Source organism: Phyllostomus discolor, chromosome 8 (genome assembly GCF_004126475.2).
Source record: "Phyllostomus discolor isolate MPI-MPIP mPhyDis1 chromosome 8, mPhyDis1.pri.v3, whole genome shotgun sequence".
In the NCBI taxonomy this organism is placed as follows: Eukaryota; Metazoa; Chordata; class Mammalia; order Chiroptera; family Phyllostomidae; genus Phyllostomus; species Phyllostomus discolor.
The window spans coordinates 80,929,129-80,955,873 of record NC_040910.2 but is presented as its reverse complement, the minus strand read 5'-3'; the positions used below and the strand labels follow the sequence as shown (position 1 = coordinate 80,955,873).

At 54.5% G+C, this 26,745-nt stretch overlaps 1 long non-coding RNA gene and 1 other non-coding gene across 5 annotated transcripts; both read right to left on the bottom strand.

Moving 5' to 3' along the window:
- Positions 1–1,546: 1,546 nt before the first annotated feature.
- Positions 1,547–16,976, bottom strand: LOC118502137. Of its 4 annotated transcripts, none has more exons than XR_004904819.1 (4): positions 16,632–16,976; positions 4,372–5,991; positions 2,523–3,870; positions 1,547–2,422 (listed from the first exon to the last, which is right to left on the bottom strand). It is a non-coding gene; the product is annotated as an uncharacterized LOC118502137 (long non-coding RNA). The 4 variants fall into 4 exon arrangements; XR_004904818.1 differs by having other exon boundaries at positions 2,523–2,598; XR_004904820.1 differs by having other exon boundaries at positions 2,523–4,469; positions 5,808–5,991.
- An 8,710-nt stretch (positions 16,977–25,686) lies between these two features.
- TRNAT-CGU lies at positions 25,687–25,758 on the bottom strand. The gene has a single exon. It is a non-coding gene; the product is annotated as a tRNA-Thr (tRNA).
- Between the last annotated feature and the right edge of the window lie 987 nt (positions 25,759–26,745).

Sequence of the window (26,745 nt, the reverse complement as noted above, 5' to 3'; positions counted from 1 at the left end):
TTCCTCTGACTGCAAACCACTGACTCCACTCTCAAATGGCCACAAAGTAAACATGGCCTCTGGTAGCTCCAGGGTAATCATCTCAGCAAGGAGGAAGTGCTTCTTACTGTTCTGGAAACTTTGGCGCACTGCTGGAGGGACTGGCTCAACTTCAGCCTGATGCCGAGGCCTGAGCAACACTTGCAGTCAGTACTGGGGTGTGCTGATTGGCAGGGGTCTGGTGGTAGGTGTGCGAAGGGGGTGGGTAGGGAGACAGCCCCGTTTACCCAGTAGGGACTAAGAATGAAGGTGGTTCCCCAAAAGCGCAGGGCTGTCCGGGGTCGCCTCTGCAGCGCCCCACACCTGCTATGCTCCAGGCACAAAACTGTCAATTAAGCCCCGGCACAGTCCTGTGCGTTGAGGCCATTTCTGGTCCCTGGTCCAGGTGCTTCTGGGAGTCAACAGATGGAGGTTTCTCTCCCTCCTGTCCTCTCTCTCTAAAAGCAGTGAAGGGATGTCCTTGGATGCGGGTAAAAATAAATAAAAAACAGTACCTCCCCTAGAACTGTTGAGGGGATTTAAGACAATACATGCATAGTGTCTGGCCCCGAAGAGGTCAACTGGACTGGTGGCCTTGATCTTGCCTGGGGGCACCTGGGGCTGCTGTCCCAGCTAAGCTGTGGAGCTAAGTAAGCTACGGGGCTTGGCCCGGACTCTCCCCTGCAAGTTGGCTCAGATGAAGGGAAGGGTAGACTGGCTCACAAAACTGGAAGACCCAGAAGTGCTGGCTTCAGCACAATAGGACCCAGGGGTGGCCAAGTCCCAAGGGATGTGGCCCACGGTGAGTTCACTGCACGAGCACTGGGAAAACATTCTCCTTGACCGCCAAGGGCTGACCTGAGCAGAGGAAAGACCGAGAAGATCTGGCCGAAGCATCTGTGAAATGAGATTGGGGGTTACCAACGTGACATCCTCTGGATTTCTGGGATGGGTCCATGGCTTGTTGGTTCCAAGCCAAGAGGAAAAAAAAACAAAAAACAAAAAGGAGATCTCCATTTTGGGTCTGGATCTCAACTCTGTGACTTCACAGGAGTTTGCTCAGTGAGGGTCAGCTCAGACACACAGTTCGTCCTCCAAGTTTGAGAAATACGTTTGGGAAAGTGGGTTGTGGCTTCAGGAAGGCAGTCTGGTAGATGTCATTGTTCAAACTGTGGCACCCAGAGGGGAGGAACCCCTCATGTTGGGCTGGGGGATGGCGAGGTGAGGACCGTGGCTACAGCTCATCCTGATGGTCCTTCCTGCCACCACGTTCGTGGACCCCAGGATTCCAGGAGCTCCCTCCCCAAGCAGTCCCGGGGGGCTCTTTGTTACGGACACCCAACCACCACACGCCAGCCACATACTGCCCCTACTGTGTTCCTGGCACAAGCCCCAGGCCCCATCTCCTCTGTGACCTGGGACACGTTGGCTTACCTCTCTGAACCCCAGATTCCTCAGCTATAAAAATGAGACTGGTGTCCAGACACAAAAATCAAAACACACACCCACACAAAAGACTTGTATGTGAATGTTAGAACAGCTTTATTCATAACAGCCAAAATCAGGAAACAGCCCAACTGTCTATAAGCCGATAAATGATACACAAACTGGCACATCCATACAACAGAACAGTACTTGGCGATACAGAGGAATGAACTATTGGTGCATGAAAATAGGAAAAAACCTCATAACCATGTTGAAGAAAGGCAGCCAGACACAAAAGAGCACACATGATGTGACATTTACATAGAACTCAAGAAAAGGCAAAAGGAGTCTCTGGAACAGAGGTAGGCCAGCAGTTGTCTGGGTTGGGAAAATAGGCCATCACAGGGAATAAGGGAACGTGAAATATTGGTGGTGATAGTTATAAGGGTGTACGCATTTGACAAAACTTGTGAATTGAACAGTTAAAATGGGTGGATTCTATTGCATGTAAAGTATACCTCAAAGTCAATTTTAAAAAATGAGATCAAAGAAAAACATTGCCTTTGTCAGGACCCTTTCTATGACAGAAACCTAACTCCAGATAGTGTTAGGGAAAAAAAAAAACTGCATTGGCTCATATAATCAGGTTAGTCCAAGGGTACAGTTGGCTTCAGGTATGGCTTGATCCAGGGGCTTACTGACATCTGGACAGAATATACTTGCCTTCTCTCAGCTGTCTTTCTTCCTTGTGGGCTTTATCCTCAAGCAGAGAACAGGATGGCCACTAGCAGTTCCAAGCTTGGCAACTTCTGTCAACTTGGCAGCTCCAAGCAAATGCTTGTTTCCCCATAGTGGCTGCAAAAGTTCCAATGGGGAGTCTCAGTGCCCAGCCTGGGACACATGCCTGCCTCTAAAGCCAGGAGGTGGGATTGGCCCCCAGCAGAACCCCAAGAACACAAGGTGAAGGAGGCACGATCCCCTGAAGGAAAAGACAGGTGTTAGCAGAAGGGCCATGGACATTGGGCAGCAACAGCCAACAACTAGCCGGTACTGGGGGCCGTGTTATCACATATTCCTACCTCTGCAGTGGCCAGGACAGTCCCCCCATTCATTGTAGGTCCAAGGCTGCTTTTCTGCCATGTCCCAGGGCTCTGCCTGTTAGATACGAGAGTCAACACAGAAAGCAAGCGCTCATCTCCTCCCCATGAGCCAAGCCAAACAGAAAGCCCTTCCTGCCTGCTGGGCTGTCTGCACCCCAAGGAGGTGGGGGGGGGGGGGGCGGGCAAGGGAAGAGCTCTGTAGCAGCTACTCTGGCCCAGGCCCAGAGGGAATGTCTTGGAACTGATGGTGATGGACCCAGACTTGTAGGATGAACCTGGGGATTGCAAGGTGCCTCCGTGGGCCAGACCAGACAGGGATGCAGGGCAAAGGGGTGAGGACTGTGGCTTCTCAGTCTAGACCCACCATCCCAGCAGGGTCTGGCCAGGGCAGGATGCCCAGAGAAAAAAACTGATGAAAGGTGGTCCCTGCAGAGATCAAGGACGTGCTGCTTACTTCCTGAGCAGTGCAGTGCGACTAGCGCTGAATGAGCATCTTCATGCCAGACCCCACCCAGAGCTCTCTGGGGAAGTGGCCCTCCCAGAGGGGAGGGACAGGGTGTGGTGACTTCATAAGCCTACAGTGCTCACACCTTCCTATGGGGCACGATTGTGCACAAATACACGAGGCAACAGGCTCATAGAGATGGGGGCTCTACCTCAGGCCCTAGCTAAATGGCTGCCCTCCATCAGACCCCTGGGCAAAGGCTTGTCTCCCCCTGTGCCACCCCAACTGCAGGAGCTCAAAGCTCTTCGCTCGGCCTAACTGCTCAAGGCTGCTAGCTGAGCTGAGCTTATTTCTGACCTAGGTAAGCCAAGGCAGTTCAGGACTATCTCCCAATCCAGCTGCCTAAGGGATATGGGAAAGAAAAGCCCGAGCTGAGGCCCACCGCCCTGTTTTCCATCACGGGGCTGGCTGAGTCGGCCTGCCCAGCCATCCTGCTTTCTGGGAAGCAGGTTAAATGGATGTCGTTGCCAAGAGTGTGCGTTCTGCCGCAAAGAGCTGGGCGGGGAGCAGGGCAAGAGCCAGACGGAGGACGTAGAGAGCCAAGCCCCAGCAAGGGAAGGTGTGGCCAAGGCCCGGGCACTCCCTGCCAAAGGAAGCCCGTGGGCCTGGCACAGAGCCGCTGGGCTCTGGGAAAGTGGTGTTCTCGGCTCCCAATTCCCGTCTCCACCCGCCATGTCTGAGGCAGGCTGGCCCTGCAACTCTGCAGACCAACCCCGGGGAACATCGGACTGCTTCCTGGAGCTGTCAGTGTGCCTGCCCGTTCATTCCCTGCACTGGCATCCTGCCCAGCTGACCCTCAGGCCAGGTCCTCGCAGGCCGGCTCTGTAGGAAAGAGGGAGGGGCAGCGACAGCCTTCTGTAGACCTAGGCCCCCAGCAGGGGTCTTATCCTAACAGCTGCCAGCTTGGAGCAGGGCCAGGAGGAGCAAGCCCCATGCAGGCTGTGCTCCTTCTTAGATGCCTCTGTCCAGGCAACGAGCAGGAAGCCAGTGGCTCTCTGCCACCCCAGCTGTGGGACCTGAGCCACACGCCTCTGGCGTGTTCTGAAAACGGGGCTAAGTCCCGCCCTGCGCAGAGCCGGGCTCTTGGCAGCACGGCAGGCTGTGGGGCCAGGCTGGCCAGGTGCACAGTCAACACCGGGGAGACCAAGGGACAACCCCCAGTCTCCCTGTGGAGCGGGTACCTCCTCCAGGAGACCATGGCCCCCACCCACCTCAAGGGTTTCATCATCACAGGAACCTAAGTATTAGTAAGCATTATGACATGCTTGTTAATAATCATATAAGCTAATTACAAAGAATAATTATTACTGAAAGAGCACTGACCTTGGGAGTCGGAAGCTGGCAATCTAATCCCCAGCTCTGCCACCTCCCAGCTGTGTGCCTCCGGTAAGCCTCCCGGTCTCCTTGGCCTTGGTCCTTCTCTCCTGTGAGATGAGGATCGAAAGATGACTCTGAGAGCACGGGAAACACAGGAAGAGAAAACCTGCCAATTGCAAACGGTCACATCACCTGATCAGACTCCGAAGGCAGGGCTGGAGGAAGCCTCTCCTGCCTCTGACTGAGGGGCACACGGTGGGCAGTTTGTGGGCTGCTTAGCTGCATCAGCTGAGGAACGTCAGAAAAACAAAACCCGATCCATCCCAGGCCCCCCACCAACCCTGACAATTCAGATCCAGTTGGTCTGGGGTGGAGCCCAGGCATTAATGGGTTATTTTTTTGTTTTTTTGATCCTCAACCAAGGACTTTTTGTCTTCATTGCTTTTAGAGACAAGAGGAAGGGAGGAAAGGAGAGAAGCATTGATGCAAGAGAGAAGCATCAGTTGGTTGCCTCCTGTATACCCCCTGGACAGGATCGGCCCCTGGACCGGGGATCACCTGCACCCAGACTAGGAGTTGATGCACCTGTGCCTGGACCGGGGATCGAACCTACAGCCTAGGTATGTGTCCTGACTGGGAATTGAGTCCTCAACCTTTCGGTTATGCCAGGATAATGCTCCAACCAAGTGAGCCACACCGGCCAGGGCCATTGGAGTTTTTACTACTCTCCAAGAGATTCTCAGGTGACCAGGGCCCAGAAGCAATGCAGCAGCCCACTTAGAAATCAGCAAGGACACAGCCCACATTTCTAGCCTCCTCCCCAGCAACTCCAACCACCTGTCTGGAGAGAGACTCGGTGCTGCCCCAGTACCCTCCAGGGAGGTCTCTGATCAGCCTGGCTGGAGGCAATCTCCAGTCCATGGCCCGTCCCACCTGTCAGAAAGAAAACAGAGACTTTCTGGCTCCTGAGGGCACAGAGCTGTCACTGAATGAGTTACAAGCCTCGCCCATTTCAAAAGCCCCGATCCTGCTAACTGGATGGGGGTGAACATGCACATGGGGAAAAATGCTGGGAGGATGAATTTCATTAGCAGACATTATCCCAGGCTATGGGCACTTATATGCATTTTTCATCCTTTTGTATTTTTGAAATGCAAGGCAGTTCTTTTATAACTGAGGAAAAACAGTACTGTTTTATTTTTTAGAAAAATTGATATAGTGTCTTCTGCAAATGTTTTGGGATAAGGACCGAGGAACATGCTCAGGAGCAAGGAGCTCTGCGAGGGACGGAAGGGCAGGCCCCAGGGACCGTTGGCGTGAAATGAGCAAATGCTTAGCTGGAAAGGATGGAACTGCATCAGCCCGGGTATCATGAGAACTCCACCCACCTCTTACCAAGGAGGGAGGAACATCGCTCCCCACAGCCCCTTGGGAACCTGTACCCGGGAGCTGCCCCTTCCTCTGGGAGGGCTGGCGTGGAGGCAGGCTCGGACAGCCAGAGCCCGCGCAGCCAGGGGCCAGGCTGGCCAGGAAGGAGGACCACGATGGTCAGGGTTCTGCATACAGTCATCTTCTTGAGTGGTGAGAGCTTTTGAGTCAGCACCTGGGAGGGAACCTGAGGAATACCTGGAAGATAAATTTCCCCCACAGATTGTGAGGTCAGCGAGACACAAGGTAGGTCTTGCTGCCTGTTCACTGCCCCATCTCTCCGTCCGCAGGCAGGCCACTGCTCGGCCTCGGCTAGAAAGGAAGAGTCTGTTACTGTGAGATTTGGTGATATTCTTGTGCATTGGGATTCTTGGGTTAAGGGGGACATGCCACAAATTGGTATTTCAGCTTCTTAACAATGCCCCAAGAGCCCCGAATCCACCCAGGGCAAGGCCTTGACTTAGCCAAAGTATCTGTGGGGTGGGGCTAGAACAGGCGGGGGTAGGGGTGCCTGCTGAGAATGGGGGAGACTCAGGAAGAGACATGGGGATAGGAAACACCCAGCAAGCTCCAGGGTCACAGTGCGGGGGAAAGCCCTGAACCCACTGCAGGCATATCTGCAAAATGGCCAGCCCGCTGGGTCTCAGAGAGTCGACCGAGGCTCTTTCTGCTTTAAAACAGTGTGAGTTCCTGCCCAGCCCAGCACCACTGCCCTGCAGGTGCAGCTGGGTTCTTTGGAACCTTGGCCCACACGAGCCGGGAGACCCTCCCATCTACGCAGGGGTATCTCGATGCCCGATGAATGCACAGGCACAATGACATTGTTTAACCATCAGCAAGTCCCAACAAGACCCCCGGATGCCCTTCCCGTCCCGTCCCTTAGCAGCCAGGTAGGTGAGAGGTGGGTTGGCAGCCACTCCCCGACGCCCACTGCAAGAGCAATAAGGATTTTTAGGGGCATTATGGCCTAAGATAGGAAACACAGCTGCCCCTGAAAGTCCTTTATTTTTCTTGCTGTCCTCAGAAACTCCAGTGAGTCAGCAGTCGACTGGCTGGCCCAGGTGAGTGAAGACGGTATCCCCGCACTTGACACTGGCCCACCTCCCCACAGCCCAGGAGAAGCTCAGTGGGAGGTGGGTGGCTGCGGGGTCTCCAACGCTTGGTCTGGCCAGTGGCTGACCTCACTGCCCCCAGAACACGCCCAGGAATGACTAGTCTTTGCTCCATCCAGAGACAACTCGGAACCCAGTGCTTCTACTGAGGGGCCAACTTCCCTGGCAGAGAGCTGGGTCGTGCTGGGTGGAGGGGTGCTGGGGCTCAGCCTGAGGAACTGGGCTCTGCTGGGTCCTGCCTGCCTTCCAGCCACCTACCCAGGCCGCCCCAGGCCAGCCCACTGTGGAGGCGGGAGCCAGAGGGCTCAGCTGGCTTGGAGTCTCTGCCGCAGTGGAAAGCCTTCCCAGGCTCGCTGGCCGATCCGGGCCTGGGATGAACAAAGCCAGGAGTCCCGGATCCCGTCCATCAGAGGCCCTGAGTTTACGATAACCAATCTCTCTGCCAGAAATTCTTTTGCTAAGAACACCTTGGCTCTTAAACCCTCACTCCCACCATGCTCTGCAAACTCTCCAGCCCTGCCTGGCCTGACGCTGATGGCCAGTGTTCCTTAGGGTTGGCTTAGCCCCCAGAACTCATCAGCGGGTGGAGGTCCGAGTGCCCTTTGGCAAGGCTGGACTGGAGCCCGGATGCCTCTGTCCACACGAACACACACTCCCACTAAGGAGGCCAGGCCAGGGCGGGCAGCGCCGTCCTCTGGCTCCCATCTCCAGGCGGGCCAGGAGCCGAAGCCAGGGGCGAGTGCTGGCATCGCAGCCGCAGCCGTGGCTTTTATCTCCTTAAAGGCAACGGCACCAAGGGAGGGAAGCAAGCAGGGGGGTGTGCAGACAGCAGGGCTGACGTGTGGGGAAGAAGGGAGCACGTGTTCCAGGACACATCTGTCCTTCTCACGAGGAGCCAGCACACTGTGGACCCACAGGCCAGGCCCGGCCCACCACCTGTTTTTACAAAGTTTTACTGAAACACAAGCGCACTCATTCACGTAGTGTGTCTGGCTGCTTCCATGCCACAGCAGCAGAGCAGAAGAGCTGCAACCCAGACCCTGTGGCCCTCGAAGGCCTGAAATGTTTACCGTTTCACCCTGAACCACAGGGCTGTTATCCCAAACCTTCCAGGTTTGGGAAGTACTGCGGTACATACACCACATGTTATACAACACCCCACTCAGCAGGGCGGCGCCATAATCGAACGCACTAATGTCTCTGCAGTGAAACCCACGAAGGTTGACGCCCTCTCCCCCAAGATGAATACAGACTGTACTACACTGAGTCTCAAGTCCGTTTAGCTCAGGTTTCCTCGAGGAACTCGTTACAGAAGCAACTTTTGGTTTTCAGTTTTGGAAAGTTAGAGTTTTGGGAAAGGATCATGGGTCTGCATCAACAGCAGTTACAAAGTGTGAATGCGGAGTCCTGACTTCATTCCCTGCTCTTTTTTTTTTTTTAAATCCTCACCGAAAGCTATGTTTATGGATTTGAGAGAGAAACATCGATCTGTTGCCTCCAGTATGCGCCTCAACCAGGGATCCAACCTGCAACCTTTTAGTGTACAGGAGGACGCTCCAACCAACTCAGCCACTGAGCCAAGGCACATTCCTGGTCTTGCTTGGCTGTGGCACCCCTGCAGACTGCTCTGGTGGCCACCCAGCCAAGAAAGCGCACACTGCAGGCCCACTGAAAACACGACCTGAACGAACACACACCACCAGCATTTTTTCTCCCAAGAACAGCTACTAACGTTACTGCTGAAAAAAAAAATGTAGCAACGCATCGGTTGGGGCAGAGAAGAGCCAACATAAGTAATTTTTCCAACTCCGTTTACTTGGGACCAGGACAATAAAACTGCTCTCTGGTCACCGTTGCTGCCGGAGGGGCTGGCATGCAGGTGTTTGGGGGAGCATGCAGGTGAGTGGGTGGTCCCCAGAACTGAAAACCCGAGCTTCCCCGCCTCCCCTGGCCGTGTACTTTCCTCAGAGCATCCCAGTGGCCAAAGTTTCATTTGGAAATCTAAAGTAATTTATCACATTGCAAATTCCTAATTGCAAATTCCTAACAGCTAATTAGAAAAATATACTAATTGTATAATCTGGTTTCACATGCTCTACTTATACTCCTTTGGGTAGAAAAACAAAAAGACATTATATATTTTTTATATATGCCCACACAGATGTATATACATATATATAATTTAATAGCACTTCTTTGAAAAAGTGTAAAATATCCAGAAAGTCCTAAGGTTTCATCTGAAACTAATATAATATTGAATGTCAGCTGTAATAGGGAAAGTATTGAAAAATAAGTTAAAAAATCACCCCAAACCTTAAGATAGTGATACTGAAAAATATCTTAATGCACAGTCTCCACAAATAGATGAACCGCCCCCTGTAAAATGCGGCTCTCCTGCGTTAAAGGATGCTCTCTGAGAAGATATTTCGGCAATAACATCCATCAGCCGCCCCAGAATGAAGCGGATTTGCCCCCTTTTTAATGCACCACGTTTTTAGCTCTCTGAAATGTCACACCCTGTTTCTTAATAGAGCTCGCCCACGAATGACTCCCAGAAACTTCCTCAGTGCCTGAGGTTTCTAAACCCCGAATTGGGAAAGAGGGCCTGGACCCCGCAGGTGATTGCCACCTAACCCCGGCTCTGGGGAGACTTTGAGGGGAGGGATTTGACTCTGGGACTGGGAAACGTTTATCCCGGGCCTGACCCTGGAGCATCTTCTGGGGATAAGAGGTTAAGAAGAGGGGATGGCTGTGTGTGTGTGTGTGTGTGTGTGTGTGTGTGTGCAGCGGGGGCCTCCCTTCCTCCCACCTTGGGGGGGTGGGGATGGCTGGGAGGTGTGTGCAGTCAAGGTGGGCAGGGGCCAGGTAAGCCCTCCCAACCACCGAAACCCGCCGACCCCCAACACGACCTGTGGCCGGGGCTGCCTGCCCTGGCAGGTAGGGGCCCCGGCGAGGCAGAGAACTGCCACCTGCCGTGGGCTGGCACAGGGAACACGGACACGTGCTGGGACCCCTCGGCTCCCGGTGCAGAGGACACAGGCGGCCCTCTGCGGGGCGCCGGCTGCCCGCCTGGCTCACAAACCCGGTCTGCGACAAGTCCGGGACCCCGCGGGGCGCGCATCGCCTGCCGGGGGCGGGCCCATCAAGTTAGTTTCACTTTCCGGGTGTTTTTCCCTGGGTTGCTTCTCACCCCGATAGAAGAAAATGTCCTTTAAATGCCGAGAGAGAAAATCCTCAAAAATGTTCCTTGTTGTTTGGGTTTTTTTTCTGAGGACACTGTCTTCCTCTGAAGACCGAGTAACAGGCTTTGGTGAAAACCCTAACTACGTAACTTCAGTCCCCGGGGCTGCTCCATCTAATACGATTACACATCTAAATGCAATAAACGGGGCAAAGTGGTATTATTTTTCTGGGAAAAACCAACATCATAAAAGGGTCTTTATTGAATCAAGGGCTCGTGAACTGTTCTGTTGCCTAATTACGGCTCCCCAGTGAAGGAGGCTGGGTTTCCAGGCAGGGCTCCTCACAACTCCCCAGCCCAAAGGGCAAGGGGTGTTTGTCAGGACTTGTCTAATTACAACAGGATCCACCGACAGGATGAGAGGGAGGGTGCCAGGGCTGGCCACAGCCCCCCCCCCCCCCAGTTGGACTGGGGAAACGGGGTGCTGGTTCTCTGGTCGACTTACAGCTTGAGGAGCAGGCTCCCTGCTCCACCCCCACCACCCCTCACATTCAAAGTCAGGGTCCTGGACCCTGCCCCTGGCCACTGCCAACGCCTAAGTGGTCTTCCAGCCCCCCGGCGCTGCCCCTCTCTGTCCCCTTCTGTGCAGAAAAGGCCCATTGTCAAAACGTGATATTTTGCCAGATGGTTTAACACTCAGCGATCTGGCCGAGGTTAGCGTGCGCCCAGGCCTGTGACAATGAACACTTGCCATCACCACACACAGGACGGGGAGAAGGAGAGAGACTCAGGCCAGGGAAAGGCAAATCCTCCACACTAACCATCTGGGAGCAAGTGGTTGACTTTTCCCAGATATACAGTTGTCTGGCCAGGCAAGTTGGAGACCAACCTATTGCTTATATACAAGCCCTGGTTCCAAGTGTATCTGTTTAATTGCCCTTGAAGTTCCCTGAGCAAGGTACGCATTTTTTAAAAATTTTTTCCTGTTCTTAAGCTTACATGACTCTCCCCAACTAACCTGTCCCCTCAACAGGCTGCAGCACAGCAATTGCAGGAACCCACCCCTGCAGAAGCCTGTGGTTTCCGAACCCGCTCCTGCCCTGCACCTCCTGGGTTGCACAGGGCTTGTCTCACTGAAGCAGCAGGCACTGCGCTCCCACACTCCCTAGTGTATGCAGCAAGGACTTGCTTTTCTTCCAATATTTTCTCCCCAGATATTAAGCCAGAAAGCAGGCTTGCCAGGCCCAGGTCGTCCTTCCTTGACCTCACTGGGGTTTCTTCACTGGCCCCGGGATGAGTATGGTGTCACTCGAGAACAGAGACCATGGACTGCCTGCAGCCGCACACCCAGCATTTCACACAGGCATTCCCATCCAGTTCTCCTAGAGCACTACAAAGTGGGCATGCATGATCGCACACGGGGAAACTGAGTCTCGGCAAGGCACGTCACGGGCCCCAGGTCACCCCATTAGCCCATGGACAGCCAGGTTTCCAGGTGCGAGCCAGCACCCTTGCCCGAAGGCCTGCCGTAAGCAGGAACTCAGGCGTCAGTTCCGTGGGCAGGTACGCAGCCAGGTGGCTTGTGTTTCAGGAGGGTTGGGGAGGGGGTCTACCTTACAAAGGTCATGCCCAGAAGAGAGGATTACTTCCGAACTGTTTGCTTGGAAAGACAAGAATTTATGCCTGTCCCCAAGAAGGAGAAGCCAGTGTTTTCCCTTGAACCCCCACACCCTAGGGCAGAAATCCAGTGGGAGGAAGTGAGCTTCATGAGAATGAACCACAAAGTCTTCACAGACTGATCCAAATTTCCCAGCTGCACATCTCTGAGTCCTTCCCCCGGCCCTCCCCCCCCCTCCCAACCACAGCCCCAGGTCCAACCTTGTGCCCTTCCCTGCGCCTCCTGGCTCAGAACTGTGGAAGACTCTATAGGGGTGCACACTGCATTCAGGCCAAACCCCCCATGAACAGAGAAGGGGGCCCTCTGGCCCCAAGTGGCAGAGCTGAGATTGAAATCGGGCGATGGTTCTTTCCACATAGCACCTCCTCCCCGGTTCTGCTGGGCAACAAACACGAGGGGTCTGGCTACAGGGTGATTTCAAAACTCCCTCAAAACTCCCCCGACTGTGCCAAAGGGAGGAGGGAGGGAGCTGCAGTGGGTGAGAAGTCACCTGCTCTGTGTCTGCCTCTGCGTCTGCCCATTGCCCGGGGCCAGTGAGAAGCACAAATGGCTCTAAAGCACTGAAAAGATTATGGTCTATCTCCACCTCCAGTTTGAAATCCAAAATAAAAACATCGCGGAGCCGTAAAAAATTCTAAGGAAGTCCAATGAAATTCTGATTTTTTTCCATGACGATCACACTTCAGTATTTTTTTGGAATATCAAATTATTTCCTTCGATTTCTTACCCTGCTTGACTGGTCCCACTGGAGTGGCATTTAGCTTGCCCACTGGGTCAATGAGCACGCAAGCCAAGAGCAGCTGTGGCAATTCACCTCTCCTGGGGACCTTTCCTGAAATGTGCTCGCAGTCAGAACCAGTCTTCAGGCCCTTCAGGCGGGCTCTCCTGCACAGCAGATGTGCAAGTGGCCACATCCGCACACCCAGGGCTGATCCAGGCCCGTTCGCCTACCTGTTCCACAGCTCGAGTGTGCTGGCTCCCAACCTGGGAGGTCCTGCTGCACCCAAAAAGCTGGGCATCAGGCTCCCGGGGCACCAAAGGCAGCTGTGAGGTCCTGGGGGAGCCTTCCCCACCCCCCACCTCCTACCCCCCACCCCCCAGCTCAGCCTCAGCTACCATGAGAGGACTCACAACACTCTTCCTCTGCCCACAGGGCTGGGGGGCAAATGAGAGCGGGCAGCGAGAGACCATGCCTGCCTTACCCGAGTTGGAACCCCAGCCTGGCCCAGTCCCTGGCACATGGTTGCTGGACAATAAAAACTGAGAGGACTGGGACTCAGACGGGGGAAGGGGTTCCGGGTATGATCCCAGGCTTACACTTACAAAGCTGCTGTTGCCAGTGGGGGAGGTACCTAGCCCAAGGCCACATGCTAGCAAGCAATAGAGTCTCACAAGCCCGAGGTCTCCACCACTCTGCACCCTTCTCAACCAGCACGTATACACCGGCCGACGCTAAATAAGACAGCCGACGAGAGGAGGGCTAGCAGTCAAAGGTCTACTGTTGGGTGCCAGGCACTGTGCCTACATTTTTCATGTAAGCCTCACCACAAGCTTACCAGGTAGGTGTCATAACCCTCGTCTACCAGGGAAGAAATGGGCACAGAGCAGTTACTTGTCAAAGGCCACCCAGCTGGCAAGGGGCAGTGAGGACTCCCAACTCCAGCACATCTGGACCCAAACTCCGCCTTCACGGCCCTCACCCTGGGCTGCCTCGCCAAAAACCCTTCATGGGACCCAAACTGATCCCGTGCTTCTGACAGCCCTTTCACAGACTTGTCACCGATGGGGAGCACTGTTCTTTTGTGTGAAAGAACTGAGACAGGCCAAATATTTACCATCCCGCACAGAGAGCAGCACACTGGCCTGGCTGCTGAATCAGCTCCGTGCAACAATGAGGGCCAAGCTGTCGCTATACCAACTGAGGGACAGAATCGAATCCTGACAGTTGCGGAGGGTTCAGACAGCTTGGCTTTGGGCAAAGAGGTGTTGAGGGAGATCTGGGGACTCAGCTCAGAGCACCCACTCTTCCCCACCCCGCCTCAAGGGTCACCAATGAAACTGGAGGGATTTTTTAGTATCAGAATCTTCAGAGTTACTAAGATTTAGGGGCAGAGATGAGAGGGTCGGCTTCTCCCAATACCTCCTTTGTCAATCCAATCCTCCTAGACAAAAAGTGATCTCTAGTCTTTCATAGGTTGGGATTTTATTTTTCTTTAAAAAAAAAAACACAACACATAGCTACAAGGGTGAGGTTAATTATTCACCAGGTTGCAATTTACTTAAGAGTTGAGGGAATGCAAGTAGGCAGGACTGGGAGCCCTGCTGGATTTCAGGAGTCCTCCGTGGGTCTTCCTGAGAGTCTGGTTAAAATCCTTCCCTCCCACCAGCTTTCCACCTTGCATTTAGCCGCTTCCTGAAGCCGGCTCCAGGGCAAACAAGTTTGACTTCACAGGACCTAGAGGTGCCCATCTTAGAGGAATGGATCGGGTGGGGGTGGGGGTGGGGAAGGAAGGAGACATCTGCTCCAGGAAACTATGAGAATTCAAAAGGGACAGCAAAATCAAAAAGCTCTCAACTAAAACACAATTCCTAAACACAACGGCTTAAGTCAACGAACAAGTCAGCTGCTGGAGGTCAAGCCAGCCCGCTGTGTAGCTGATTCAGTCGCATTTTGCAAAGCAAAAAATCCCAAGAAGGAAAAAAGTAATCACTCACCCCACAGAAATGAAGTACTGAGCCATTTACTAAAAACCCCTAAAGCCCTGGGCAGCCCCAGAGGACGAGGCGCAGCCTGCAGGGAAGCTGCCTGCTGCCTGGACCAGGCCAGGGGCTCTGCCAGGCTCCGCATGCCTTATTTCCAGAGAATTATGTCCCTCGTCCCCAGACCTGTCCCCTCAAAGGTATCTGCAAAGCAGCCACCTCTGCCTGCTTTTCTGCATCTCATTGCTCCAGCCCGGTCCTGTGGGTGTTTTATGGCCACGGGATATTCTGAAGATTTCTACTTCATTTACTTTAAGATATTGATCCCGAGGCTGGGAGAGGCATGGGCTCAAAGGGAGAACTTCGTTTTCCCAAACAGATTCAGTACTCCAAAGAGAGCGTTTTTCTTAATCAAGGCGAAGCCTCCACTTTGACGCTCCCCCCAGTCCACTGTTGGATGATTTTGCCTTCAAACTGACAACTGGTCAAGATACACGTACATTTAGGCATGAGGCCAGAGAAATTCTTCACTCCCACAGTCCTGGCATCTGCACGTTCCTCTGACTAGAGGACGAAGCTCACACTGAAGACACGTGGCCAGATGGCAGCGGGTAGGGTTGTGCCCTCTTCCCCTGCTCACAGCCAAACCCCGCTTCAGTGACCCCACAGACCCCGCGGCTCCCAGCCTCACTCCTCAGTTCAAGCCCCCACGTGGCCGCCCACATGCAGGCAGAGGCCTCAAAAGGTCCCTGCAAGCGGTACTCTACACTAGCCCGCACAAGTCGGGGAAGCCTGTGGAGAAACCGTCCAGAGTGGGTCCTTGCACAGCTTTGAGAGCGGTGGGCCTCCCCCTCCTCCTGTTCTCCAAGGCCAGGACGAAGGGAACCCGGGGTGCGCTGTTTGGTCAGCGTGCCCTCATTCGGTTCAGGTCACCTCACTGCATGTTCCCGAATGTTTTCCTAAGGCCCCCACTGCCAGGACAGCCAAAACACAACGCAAAATAAATAGAAGTCCCAACACCAAGCACACCCCACGTTTCAGGGGTTGGGAGTTTTCTTTGGAGGAGGAGGTATAAAAGCAAAGTTACCCACAGAGGGTTTAAGAAGGAATCTCAGTATAAACCTTGAAGAACACTTAGGGCAGGTCAGCATTATGTGGTATATGCCAGGGAATAAAACACCAGCCGTTAGAAGCATACCCATAAAGATGCATCTTTAAAAAAAAAAAAAAAAAGTCGTGGGCGGTGGGGGAGGGGGTCGCAGAGAGGGACGCGGGCTTCCTAGTCCTCAAGGGCTAAACCGCCGCATCGCATTCCGTCTCCCCAGGCGCAACTCTAGAAATTGGGAGGCCCTCCTCACCACCAAACTCAAGGTTGCCGCCCTGGAATGCGCGGCAGGGTGGGCCCTGCTTGGCGAACGGGCTCGGCCCGTTTGGGAGAAGGGAACCGTCTCACCGCCCTTGCTCCTGTTCTGCCCCAGCGGGGAATCTTCCTCCACTCGGAGGACACAGACGGCACATAGTCAGGGACGCAAATTTCCGAGCGCATTCCCTTTGCTCCTGGGAAGCACAGGGATCCCTCAAATCTCCGCACCGAGCCTGCAGCGAGCGCGCCTTGCCACCTCCTTTCCTAGAGCGTGGACCCGGGAGGTGGCGGCCTGGCCAAGGTCCTTGTCCCCTGCCTGGGTGCTCAGCTTGCGCGGGCCAGGAGTTCAGAGCTGCCGCTGGTCCCGGGAACCGAGGACTGGGACTTTGTAGGCCAGTTGATCTGACACTCTCATCTCGCCCACAAAGACCCAGCCCTCAGCTCCCGCCCATCTCAGAGTTCGGAGAGCGGACGCGCACGATGGTCTCCCTCCGGTTGGGGCCGGCCGCACGCTTTTCACGCGCTGTTCGGCCGAGGCTCCGGGTTTCCTCCGAGCGGCATCCCCCAAAGAAGGCACCCTCCCCAGCCGATCTTGGCCCGCCGAGCTCTGAAACCAACACGACACTCGGCATGCGGCAGCTCCCAGGCACCCTCAGCCGCCCTGGTGCAGGCCAACAGGACCGGGCTAGAGGTGTGGAGACCTAGGCTTTTCCCATGCCAAGCCGAGCGCCAGAGTTACACCAGAAACTTCACCAAGATCCCAAGCCGCGACCGCGAGGCCCAGTTCCAAACCGCCTCAGTTACCTGCGCTCAGATCCGAGGGGCACAGGGCCCGGGCCGAGCTGGGCCGCACCGCCCCCGGGGTCGGAGAAGTCTCTGGGAGCCGGGCCCTGTGCCCCGACGTCCAGGACTCCCCGCAAGCACCAGCCCGGGCAAGCTCCTTGCTCAACCTGCCTGGGACCTAGGGGTTGTCTCCACTCCTGCCCTAAGAAGCAGCAGCCCATCGCAGCGGGGAGAGGAGCGAGGTGCCTGGAAAGTTGGGTGAGTTCTACCCGTTCGCTCGATCTGCCGGAGCTGGCTCCACGTGCTGGTGACACATCAACAAGGTTCTGCTCCCGGCGGCTCCTGGAGCACAGTTGCGGCCAGCGCCTGCCTGCACCGCCTCTAGGAGTCGAAAGGACTGCGCCCCGCCCCGGCCCGCCCTCCGCCCGCCCCTCCGTGGCGCCACCCGCTCCTGCCTGCGGCGCCGCACCAGCCTGCGGCGCCCGTGCCCGCATCCAGCTCCAGTCTGCGGCACAGTGGAGGATACCCGCGCAGGGGTTTGGGGTGGCATCGGCGCCTACTCCCCGGCTGCTCTAACCGCCCCCCGGGATCGAGTCCGGATTCAGCAGTCTCCAGTGCCTTCCACCCAGTCATGCAGCCCTTCCCGCCCCCGATATCCAGTAATTTTCCCCTTTCCTTCTCTGACCGGTCCCAGCCACTGCCAGGGTTTCCTCCCTCTCTCGGTCAGAGCCGAGAGCCCCCTGCCGGCCGCTCTGCTCCTGGGCCATGTCCCACCCCAGGGGCGCGATCCTGCAGCTAGCTAGCCTCAACTTCCCCATCTGGAATCCAGAGCTGGCCAAGCCCTTCAGCGGGGCTTTGGTGGCAAACCAACGAGATAAATGTGAAACGCAAAGCATAGTACCCAGTAACATGCTTTCTTAAGATATTTAGTTTCTGGTCTTGGCTGGCGTAGCTCAGTGGATTGAGCCGGGCTGTGAACCAAAGTATCGCAGGTTCAATTCCCAGTCAGGGCACATGCCTGGGTTGCAGGCCACAGCCCCCAGCAACCGCACATTGATGTTTCTCTCTCTCTTTCTCCCTCCCTTCCCTCTCTAAAAATAAATAAATAAGTAAATAAATCTAAAAAAAAAAGATAGTTTCTGTTTTCCATTCCTGCCCCAGTAACCTGTAGACAACTGTTCTTCCTGGCTGTGCTTTCTAAAAGAAAGCCTGAGCTCCTTTAATGGGACTCTGGGGAAGAAAGATGGTGCAGAGAAGCTGCGAGGGAGGGGGCACTTTCCCAGGATTACAGAGGGGTCAGAGGTGAGTGGACCCCCCTTTCATGAGGCCCTGCTGAGGCACTCTCTGGAGACCCCTTCGTAGTCCCTAAGTAACTGCCAGCCTCGCCTGAGACCGGTCTGGAGCAGCCGGAGGCCTAGGCCACCACCCCCATCCTCCCGATGGCTGGAACTCCAGGGACCCTGAAAGAGGGAGTGAAGGGGAAGCCTGAATAGAGACAGAGAATGAGTTCCTCGCCCCCTTCAGATAGAGCCCTTGAGTTAGAGTTAAGTCAAAGAAAATGATGAGACCTACGTGCCTGCTTGTGGCCTGACACAGATAGTGCTATGTTTCTGGCCTTACCAGTCCGGATCATGCCTCCTGACCTAACTGCTATGAGGGCTGAGTGGTTTCTCTGCTTAATTTGCCAGCTCCCCCCCCCCCCCCCACCCCACATGGGCATCTGCGGGCAGGACAACAGACAGATGTGCAGGATCAGGTGCTCCCAGGACAGAGTGGCTCCGGGAGGGAGGGCGGAGGTGCTGGGTGCTGGGACCAGGCGGGCCGCTGGCCCCAAGCCCCTGTAATCCCCACTTTGTGGGAGCCCAGGATTAGAAAGGAAGAAAGAAGATGGTGCCCTGACATTGCTGGTGATGCTGCCCGTGCTGGAGGGGCCTGGGGTCCGACTCTGCTTTCTCTTCCCCTTTCATTGCTCTCTCTAAATCTGACAAACCCTTTGGATCTCTAAGACTCGAGGAGCCTGGAGGAGCGGGTGTCCTGGGGGGATGAAAGGGCAGGGATGTAATGGGTTTACCCCAGCGCTTGATCCCAGAGAAGCCTGCAGAAGATTAAGATTTGCTCCCTGAGCTTGAAATCTCCCTGCTACCTACCCCCTGACCACATCAAAGGGCATGGCTGTGGGGGGCACCTAATCCCGTCAATAGAATCAAAACTGGACAAGAAAGGAAATTCTGCAAACTTGGTGCAATGGCAGGACACAGCCCACAGCGGAAAGATAGATACTAGAGCCCTGGCCACCGCCTCTGGGACTCACATCCCAAGAAAGCCCCTGAGCCAGTCCACAAGCAGACTGGGCCTGTACTTTGCTTTTTGAGGTGAGCACTGTGGAAAGGTCAATTACAAGAACTCAGAGAGCCAGGCAGTGGGGCTGGGCCTATCTCTGGGGGCAGAAAGGGAACCCGAGGGTTTGGGACTCATTCCCGTCTCACAGCGCTACTGGCCCCAGCTTTCCTTTGAGAAAGGGCTTTCACAATCACGCTCCTTACTGCCAGTGTTTCCTAATGTGCCGTGTAAAACTATAAATACATACACACACATATATTTAAAGGTTTTACTTATGTATAGAGCAAGGGGAAGGGAGGGAGAAAGAGAGGGCAAGAAACATCAGTGTGTGAAATATCGATCAGTTGCCTCTCACGCACTCCCAACTGGGGACCTGGCCAGCAACCCAGGCGTGTTTCCTGACCGGGAATCAAACTGATGACCTTTCAGTTCACAGGCTGGCGCTGTATGCACCGAGTCACACCAGCCAGGGCCATATATATTTTTAGTGTAAATTTCATGGATGTTATTGTTACGAGGTGGCTAAAGTGGTTAAAGTAAGCCAACTCAAAGGCAAGTATTTAGTGAATAGTTATGAGTGGTATTCTAGTGAGGTAAAAATGGTAACAGTCTCCGGCACGTTACTGAAGTTAGAAAAACACTCCTTGTGACCATCTTCAGAGAAACACTGCTTTGGAACGGTGGCTTTCTAACTTCCAGTGCTGGCCCGTGGCAGGGAATATCTAGGCATGTGTGCGCATGTGTCCACATACACATATATGCACACAAGCATGTTTATGCTACCCTATTCCGTTCCATTAAAAATGCTGCTTGCAAGCTGTTAAATTTACTTTGTGATCCACCAGAGGGTTACCTCCTGAAATTTGAAAGATGCTATTGTAGGGAACGTGCCCTGATGATGACAGCTCTCGGTGAGAAATTTCTAGGTGCCCAGACTGTGTCTAAGAGCTTCTCCTTAGGCTCTCACACGGACCCTAGATGTAGGTACTGGTGTAACCCACATTTTACAGGTGAAGTTACTTGCCACCATCACTCATCTAGTATATGCATCTAATCGTCTAGGAAGTGCAGGCCCGTGACCAGCCCCCCTCACCCCGCTCCTCCCGGCCTAGGGCCCTTCCCAGCCCTCTGGCTTAGGCCACGTTTGCCCCTCCACAGTGCGAGCAGGGGTACACTTCTCCCAATGGCCCTGTGGCTTCTGTCCTGTTTGCCCCTCACAACCTCCCCAACCCCAGGAGTTGGGTTCCTTAGCAACCGGGTTTCAGAGCCCCTGGTGGGGCCGGGGGGGTGGGGGGGGTGACATGGACGATCTCAATGTCCCAGCCACCCTGCCAGAGTGCCGCACACATGCATCTCTGTGGCTGGGAGGGATCGACGTGCCTTGGGGACAAAATCCCATAGAGCTGGAGACACTGACCTTATTTTCTGGCTCCCCTTGTTCTAGACTCTTCCCAAGGCTTTCCCTGCCTGCCCTGTTTTAAACTGCAGCCCCTGCCCCCGCATGTCTTATTCACCAACCCAGATGCTTTTTCCCATCCACAGCCCTTGTCCCCTCTAATACACGACACGTTTTCCTCGTTTGAATGTACCTGTTTCCCTGTCACTGCTCTCTGCCTCCGACTCTCAGAATGCAAGCTCTGCAGGGATAGGGATTCTGTCTCTGAAGTGCACTCCTGTGTCCCCGTGCCTGCTGGCACACAGCGCGCACTCTGCAACATTTGCTGAGAACCCAGCTTTGCTGTGACTGGTTGGGACTGGCTGCCCCGCAGCACCCTGGGGCCTGAGCCCCATGGACAGGGGCACTCCCGAGACACCTGTTGATTTCACATTTCCTCTCACATGGTGGCCACTTCTCGCACGGGCTCAACATTCACAGCGGCCTCCTGTGCCCACACCGTCTAAGGTAATAAACATGGACACCACAGTCCAGTGTTGACCCTGTGCCCACCATGAATACTTGCTACAGCTCTAGCAACATGGCAAAGTGCTGTGGAGTGGAAGGGAGGAGGACCCCTGTTTTACTGCTGCGGAAACTGGGCTTGGGGATTTGAAAAGATTCACCCAAGGTCTGTGCCCTTTCCACTCTGCTTCCTCCTTGGGACCCTCCCGCCCATCAGATGCCACTTCTCTAGTCACGGTCGTGCTGGGTTCTTCTCAGCTTCCTGCTGTCAGTCAGAAAGAGCTCAGATACGGGGATCCGGGTGACCAGAGGGAGGAGAGGGCTGCAAGTAACCTGGAGCATTTTGTGTGTGGAATTCACAAGCTTCATTTTCTCAGCCAATTTTGCCCAAATGGCAACTTATATGGATTTTGTGTCTCTGGGCCCTGGAGGCTAGGAGAGAGGGAGAGGCCCCCGAGCTCAGGGGAAAGACATGCCAGGAATGACATCTTCGCTGCAGAAAGGTCACGGCACCGGTATCTCTGGTCTTATCGAGGTTTGGAGCCTGTTCCAGTCCCTGGCTCCTCCACATCCTTTGATACATTATCGCTGCCTCTGGGCCTCTGTTTCATCAGTGGCAAAACTGGTATGTGATTTTTCTGTGACTTCTCCCAGCTTGACTATTTCACAAATGCAGGAAGAGAAATTTTTGAAGTTTCTGACTTTGTTGATGACCTTCATAGTCCAGCCAGCCTAGAGAGCCCCTTTACCTACCTACATAGGTTACTTGAAAGGACACCTCTCTTGCACATAAGCAGCTGCAGAGAGGCAAATTCTCCAGAAAGAAGCCCCTTCTCTCCAGGTGTAATAATATTTAAGCAAGGCTAAGGCAGAACTGGGTTCGTTTTTCCTGCGAGATGGGAGGTGGGGAGGGGGTGGGTGGTGTGCAACTCCCCGCCTGTGCTGCGCCCTCTGAACGTGCCCTCAGGAGTGAGGCGGGGAGGGTGGGGGGCCACCCCTGGGCAGGCCGGTCACATGGAGCCCCACTGGCCCCCAGTCCCCATCATCTCACCTGGCCTTCTCTGAAAGGCTTCCCGTGGGCACTCAGTCCAGGAAAACTAGGCGTCTGTCTCCTGAGGAGTCTCACCTGGCCCCTCCCCGGCCTCTACAGCCTGAGTACTGGGGTCGGGCCTGGTGGCTTCGGTCACTATGTGCTCCTGCTGTGGATCCACGTGAACGCCGGACGAGTGAAGTGGCTCTTAGCTCACGGGCCGGCAAAGAGATGGGCCATCAAGTAATAATGAAGATGACTTTTCCAAACCGATCCGTGCTCCTCCGTCCTGCGGAAGAGCTTAACCTGTGTGATAAAGGTAGAGCTTCTGGATGACCTTGAACAAATCACTTCCTTTCCTTGCCTGTTTCTGTGGCTGTGAAGTGAGAGGGTTGGATGATTTCTGTTCCTAACTGGTAACTTTTGCCCGGAAGGATGGGTTTGGGCCTTCAGTGTTTGCTAATCAAACTACTTACAGAGAGTGCGCCTGTTTCTTAGTTCAAAATCCCGTTGTACGTGCGACGTTAGAAAGCCCACGGGTAGCTCAGTGGATTGAGCTCGGGCTGGGAACCAAAGTGTCCCAGGTTCGATTCCCAGTCAGGGTAAATACCTGGGCTGCAGGCCATGACCCCCAGCAACTGCACATTCATGTTTCTCTCTCTCTTTCTCCCTCCCTTCCCTCTCTTAAATAAATAAATTAATTAAAAAAAAAAAAAGAAAGCCCACGGGAGAAAGAAGAGCACCCTCACCTGCTCAGCTGTGACCTAGGCCGTGACATTTCAGGGTCAAAGGTGACTGAGCCCTGGAGGGTGGGGATGCGCGAGAGGCAGCCAATCAGGATTTCTCTCCCTCTCTTTCTCCCTCTCTTCCCCTCTATCTAAAAATGGAGGTGGGGGGCGGGAACTCTTTAAAAAAAGATGATTGAAGGAAGGCACAAATACCCAAATCCTGTTCATCCTCCCGAGCCCAGACGAGAAGTCACCTCCTCAGGGAAGACTTCCTCAGGCTTTCAAGTAGGGGCCGCTCTGGGTCTCTGTACCTACCAGGTGCTGGAAACACAGACCTCAGTGAGACTCTCTGGGCCCAAGTGCCGCCCTACTGTGACGTAACACACACCGAGGGGTCCCAGACCAGAAGCTGACTCATTACCTGGAGGAATCAGAGGTTTCTCAGGGGAGATGAGTCCTGAGTCTTTTCAAAGGGACGGAACCTGACTCTGCCCCGGTGTCTGATTAGCTGCTAATTTGCAGGAAACGCCAGGGAGGACAGAGGAGCTGGTTGAGCTGCACCAAGAGCTGGCAGGCAGCGACGTCTAGATTACAGGACACTGTGCAGGTCCAGTGGGCCGGGTTCCTCACAGGTACGCCGAGGACTGAAAGGGGATCCTAGTGGTTGAAATAAAAATGCTTAAAAGGTATATCAGTTTTCAAAACGAGTGAAGTTAAGCAATAGGTACAAAGATGAGCAGATGCTCGATTAGGTGATGAGTAAAAATGTGAGGAGGGATCACTATAAAAATAGGGGACGTGGCTACCTCTGGCTCTGGGGAGGGTGACTGGGAAGGGGTGCACATGAAGGAGGCTTCTGGGGTGCCTGGCAAAATTCCCTAACCTGGTTGGTGTTCTCATAATTAAGACACTCACTTGATTTGTGCGGCTTTTGAATAGATGTAATTGTAAAACAGAAGACTTAAACATATATTTCTCTGGGATGGGATACTGGACTGAAACGGACAGTATGAGGCAAGTTGTATGCACTTGCCAAATTCTGCTTTTGAGTTAAATAATATTCACTCCCAGGAAGGAAGAGGCCTGACCTCAAGTAGTTTATATTTTCAAAAATACCCTGGAGGTTCTGGCTGCCCGCAATGCAATGGCTGTGCCCGCCTCTGCGGCTCTCCAGCTGCGGTACCAGAGGCCCCATGTTCTGTCCTGGACCCTGCGGGGATCCACGAGGGCAGCCTGAGCAAGGGGAAGCTGGCAGAAGGCAGGGCCTCTGCAGCTCTCGTTCTGCCCATCAGGGAGCACTGACCGTAAGTCTCTGGATGGAGAGCCAGGGTCACAGAGGTCCCGTCATGAAGTGGCAACGACCAAGCCCCACTGTGAAGGGGGCTACTATGACTCGCCACCTTGGCACCCATGAGCGAGATGGGTGGTGTAGCTAGAGGTCCCTTTGCTTGTCCAAGGCCTAGGGTCTGAAGTAGAAATGTAGAATTTTAGGCCACAAGGCACTTAGGAAACACTTTTTTCAACTTTTGAAGTTTGCAACTGAGGAAGCTGAACTCCAGAGTATGTGAGTGGTTTAATAGAGGTTGTGCAAGTAACTCAACACAGGCATCTCCTTCTGCCTCCACCCTCACCCTTGAAGGCCACTAACCTACCTCCAGCCCCACCGGGGTGAGTATCGATCCACAAAGGCCTGCGAGGTCATCATAAGACCTTTTTGCTCCCGTTTCACTATGGTGCTTGTATCTGACCAGGGCCTGGGATCCATACATGACACCTACCTCCGGCTCTTCACCTTTGGGGGCCCGTATTTCCCCCAACATCTGCATGCAGACTTCTTCTGTACCTTGATCCTCTTTTACTAACTTTGGCCTGGTTCATCCACCCTCATCTGCTAGAGTGGAATTCTCTCCTCCAGCTACTGCTGAAAACCCAATGTCCAGCCTCAGAGTTCCAAGGATCAGTAATCCATATTAAACCATAGGATATAAGGCAATATCCAGTAATAGTTGGGGACATTTCCCCTTCCTATCCCTGGATATTTCGAATCTGCCTTTGTTTGCATTTAGTGACAATTCCATGATGAATTGAATACTGAGCCAGGGTGACACCCTAGCTCAGCATTCCCTTCAAAAGCCAAGAACGTCTCTTCCATTTATTGGAACCTTAAGGAAAACACAATCAATATACTTCCCTGCTGCTTGAGCCCCACGTCCTATCTTCCGATAACCTTAGACACCATTCCAAAGAGACTCTGCTGACTTCCGGTCCACCCGAAGCTCCCTATGGTGCCCTGTACAATGGGGGCCTCCGGAAATGTAATGCGACTTTTGGTCACATTAACAGAAATATGGAACATACAATGAAGGAGGTTAAGTTCCCTTAATGAGATCATATATGCAGCAGTATTTTCAGTGCTAAGTGTTACAACTGAAGAAGGAAACAGAGAGACTGGAGTGTATCAGGAATGGGAGACACTCAATATAATGTTGTGTTCTATCGGGCAGCTTATCCTAGAGGTGACTTGGGGAGTGCCACAGCTGGCTGGGGGCCAGACTCAAAGGCTCCGTTCACAAGGGCTGGGAAAGGAATAAGCACCCACCAGCTAAACGTTGTTGGCTTCCTAACCTAGAGGAAAAGGCAGGGGGCAAGCATGGTGTGTAACTCACCTTTCAAGGACCAAACAGAAACCACAAAACATCTCCAGAAACTCAAATGCCCTTTCTAGGAAGTCCTCCCACCCTCAAGACCTGCAAAATGAGTATGGACTGGACCCTCCCCCACCCCCACCCCCGCTAGCTACCCCGGTGCCTAGTGCAAGCTGTTCACCTCGGGTGTCAGTGTCACTGCCAGTAACGCGGGGATCCCAGACAGGTCTGCCCTGTGCAGTGCGGCTGGGGGAGCGGAGCTGCCGGGAGAAGCTACAGTGCTGTGTGACCCTGGAGCCTGGGTAGGGGAGAGACTGGAGGACACCTGAACAAAATCCGAAAAGTAAAAAATCAAAAAGCCAAGTAGCAGAAGGTGGGGAAAGCTCATATGAGGACACTACGGCCCCATTGCCACACCCCACCTTCAAGGGCCAGGCACGGACGGGGTTCGAACCCGCGATCTTCGGTTTACGAGACCGACGCCTTACCACTTGGCCACCGCGCCTGACAGCCAAGCGAGTGCTTGAAACTCTCAGTGGAAGGGAGGTGGCGCAGGCGCTAGAGGGGTGATGCCCCGCCTCTGGTCCCGCCCCGGCTACCCGCCCCTGCAGACCCGCCTGTCGGGAACCCCCTTTCCTTCCCACTAATGCCAAAGCCAAGCCCCACATCCTGCTGGTGGTGGGGTCCGAACCCGAACCCGTAGTGCTTGAGAGCCCAGGCGGGCCTCCCCCGGGCCTCCCCCGGGCCTCCCCCCCGCCCCCCGCCAGCCTCCCTAGGGGCACAGCGTCCGCACAGAGCCTGAGGTGAGGCCGAGGGCCCAAGTGGAGAAAGTCATCCAAGACCGGTGCCCGTTACCGCAGCACTTCCGCGGCGACCGCGGACCCCGGTGAGCCAGGGCCAGGCGTCTGTCCGCACTGGCGTCTCTGCCAGCTCCGTGAGCCGCTGTGTGACCTTGGCCGAGTCGTTTCCATCCGGTCCGCAGGTTACGCGAGCAGTGCAAGCTAAGGCCAAGTAGTTTGGGAGCCAAGAGGACAAGGAGGGTGCGAGCATGAACGGGTCTGGTCCTCGGAGAAAGGTACAGGAACTCTGGACGGATGGGGGCCAAGCCGCAGAGGCCAGGGAAGGTGACCCTTGCTCACTGACGCAGCATGCAGGAGGGGCCCTCCCCGGGCTGCTTTCGCTCTGCCTTGCCCTTCAACCCCTGGCACTGGCCTTGTGCACGAGACTCCGAATAAATGCCCTCTTAGACAAGATAGCTTTGCCCGGGAGGATCCCACGTGGGCACACGAGGAGACCCCTGCGAGGTGCTCCTGACGACAGTGCCAGGGGGAGTGGACAACTAGAGGCGACCTGAATGGAAGAACCGGAGTCCGTCCACACCTTGGAACTGTAGGTCACCATTAAAAGGCATGATCTAGACTCAAAGGAATGATGACCAGCACAGAGCACAAAAGCACAGGTAATTTTAAAAAGCAGCATGTAGGACAATACA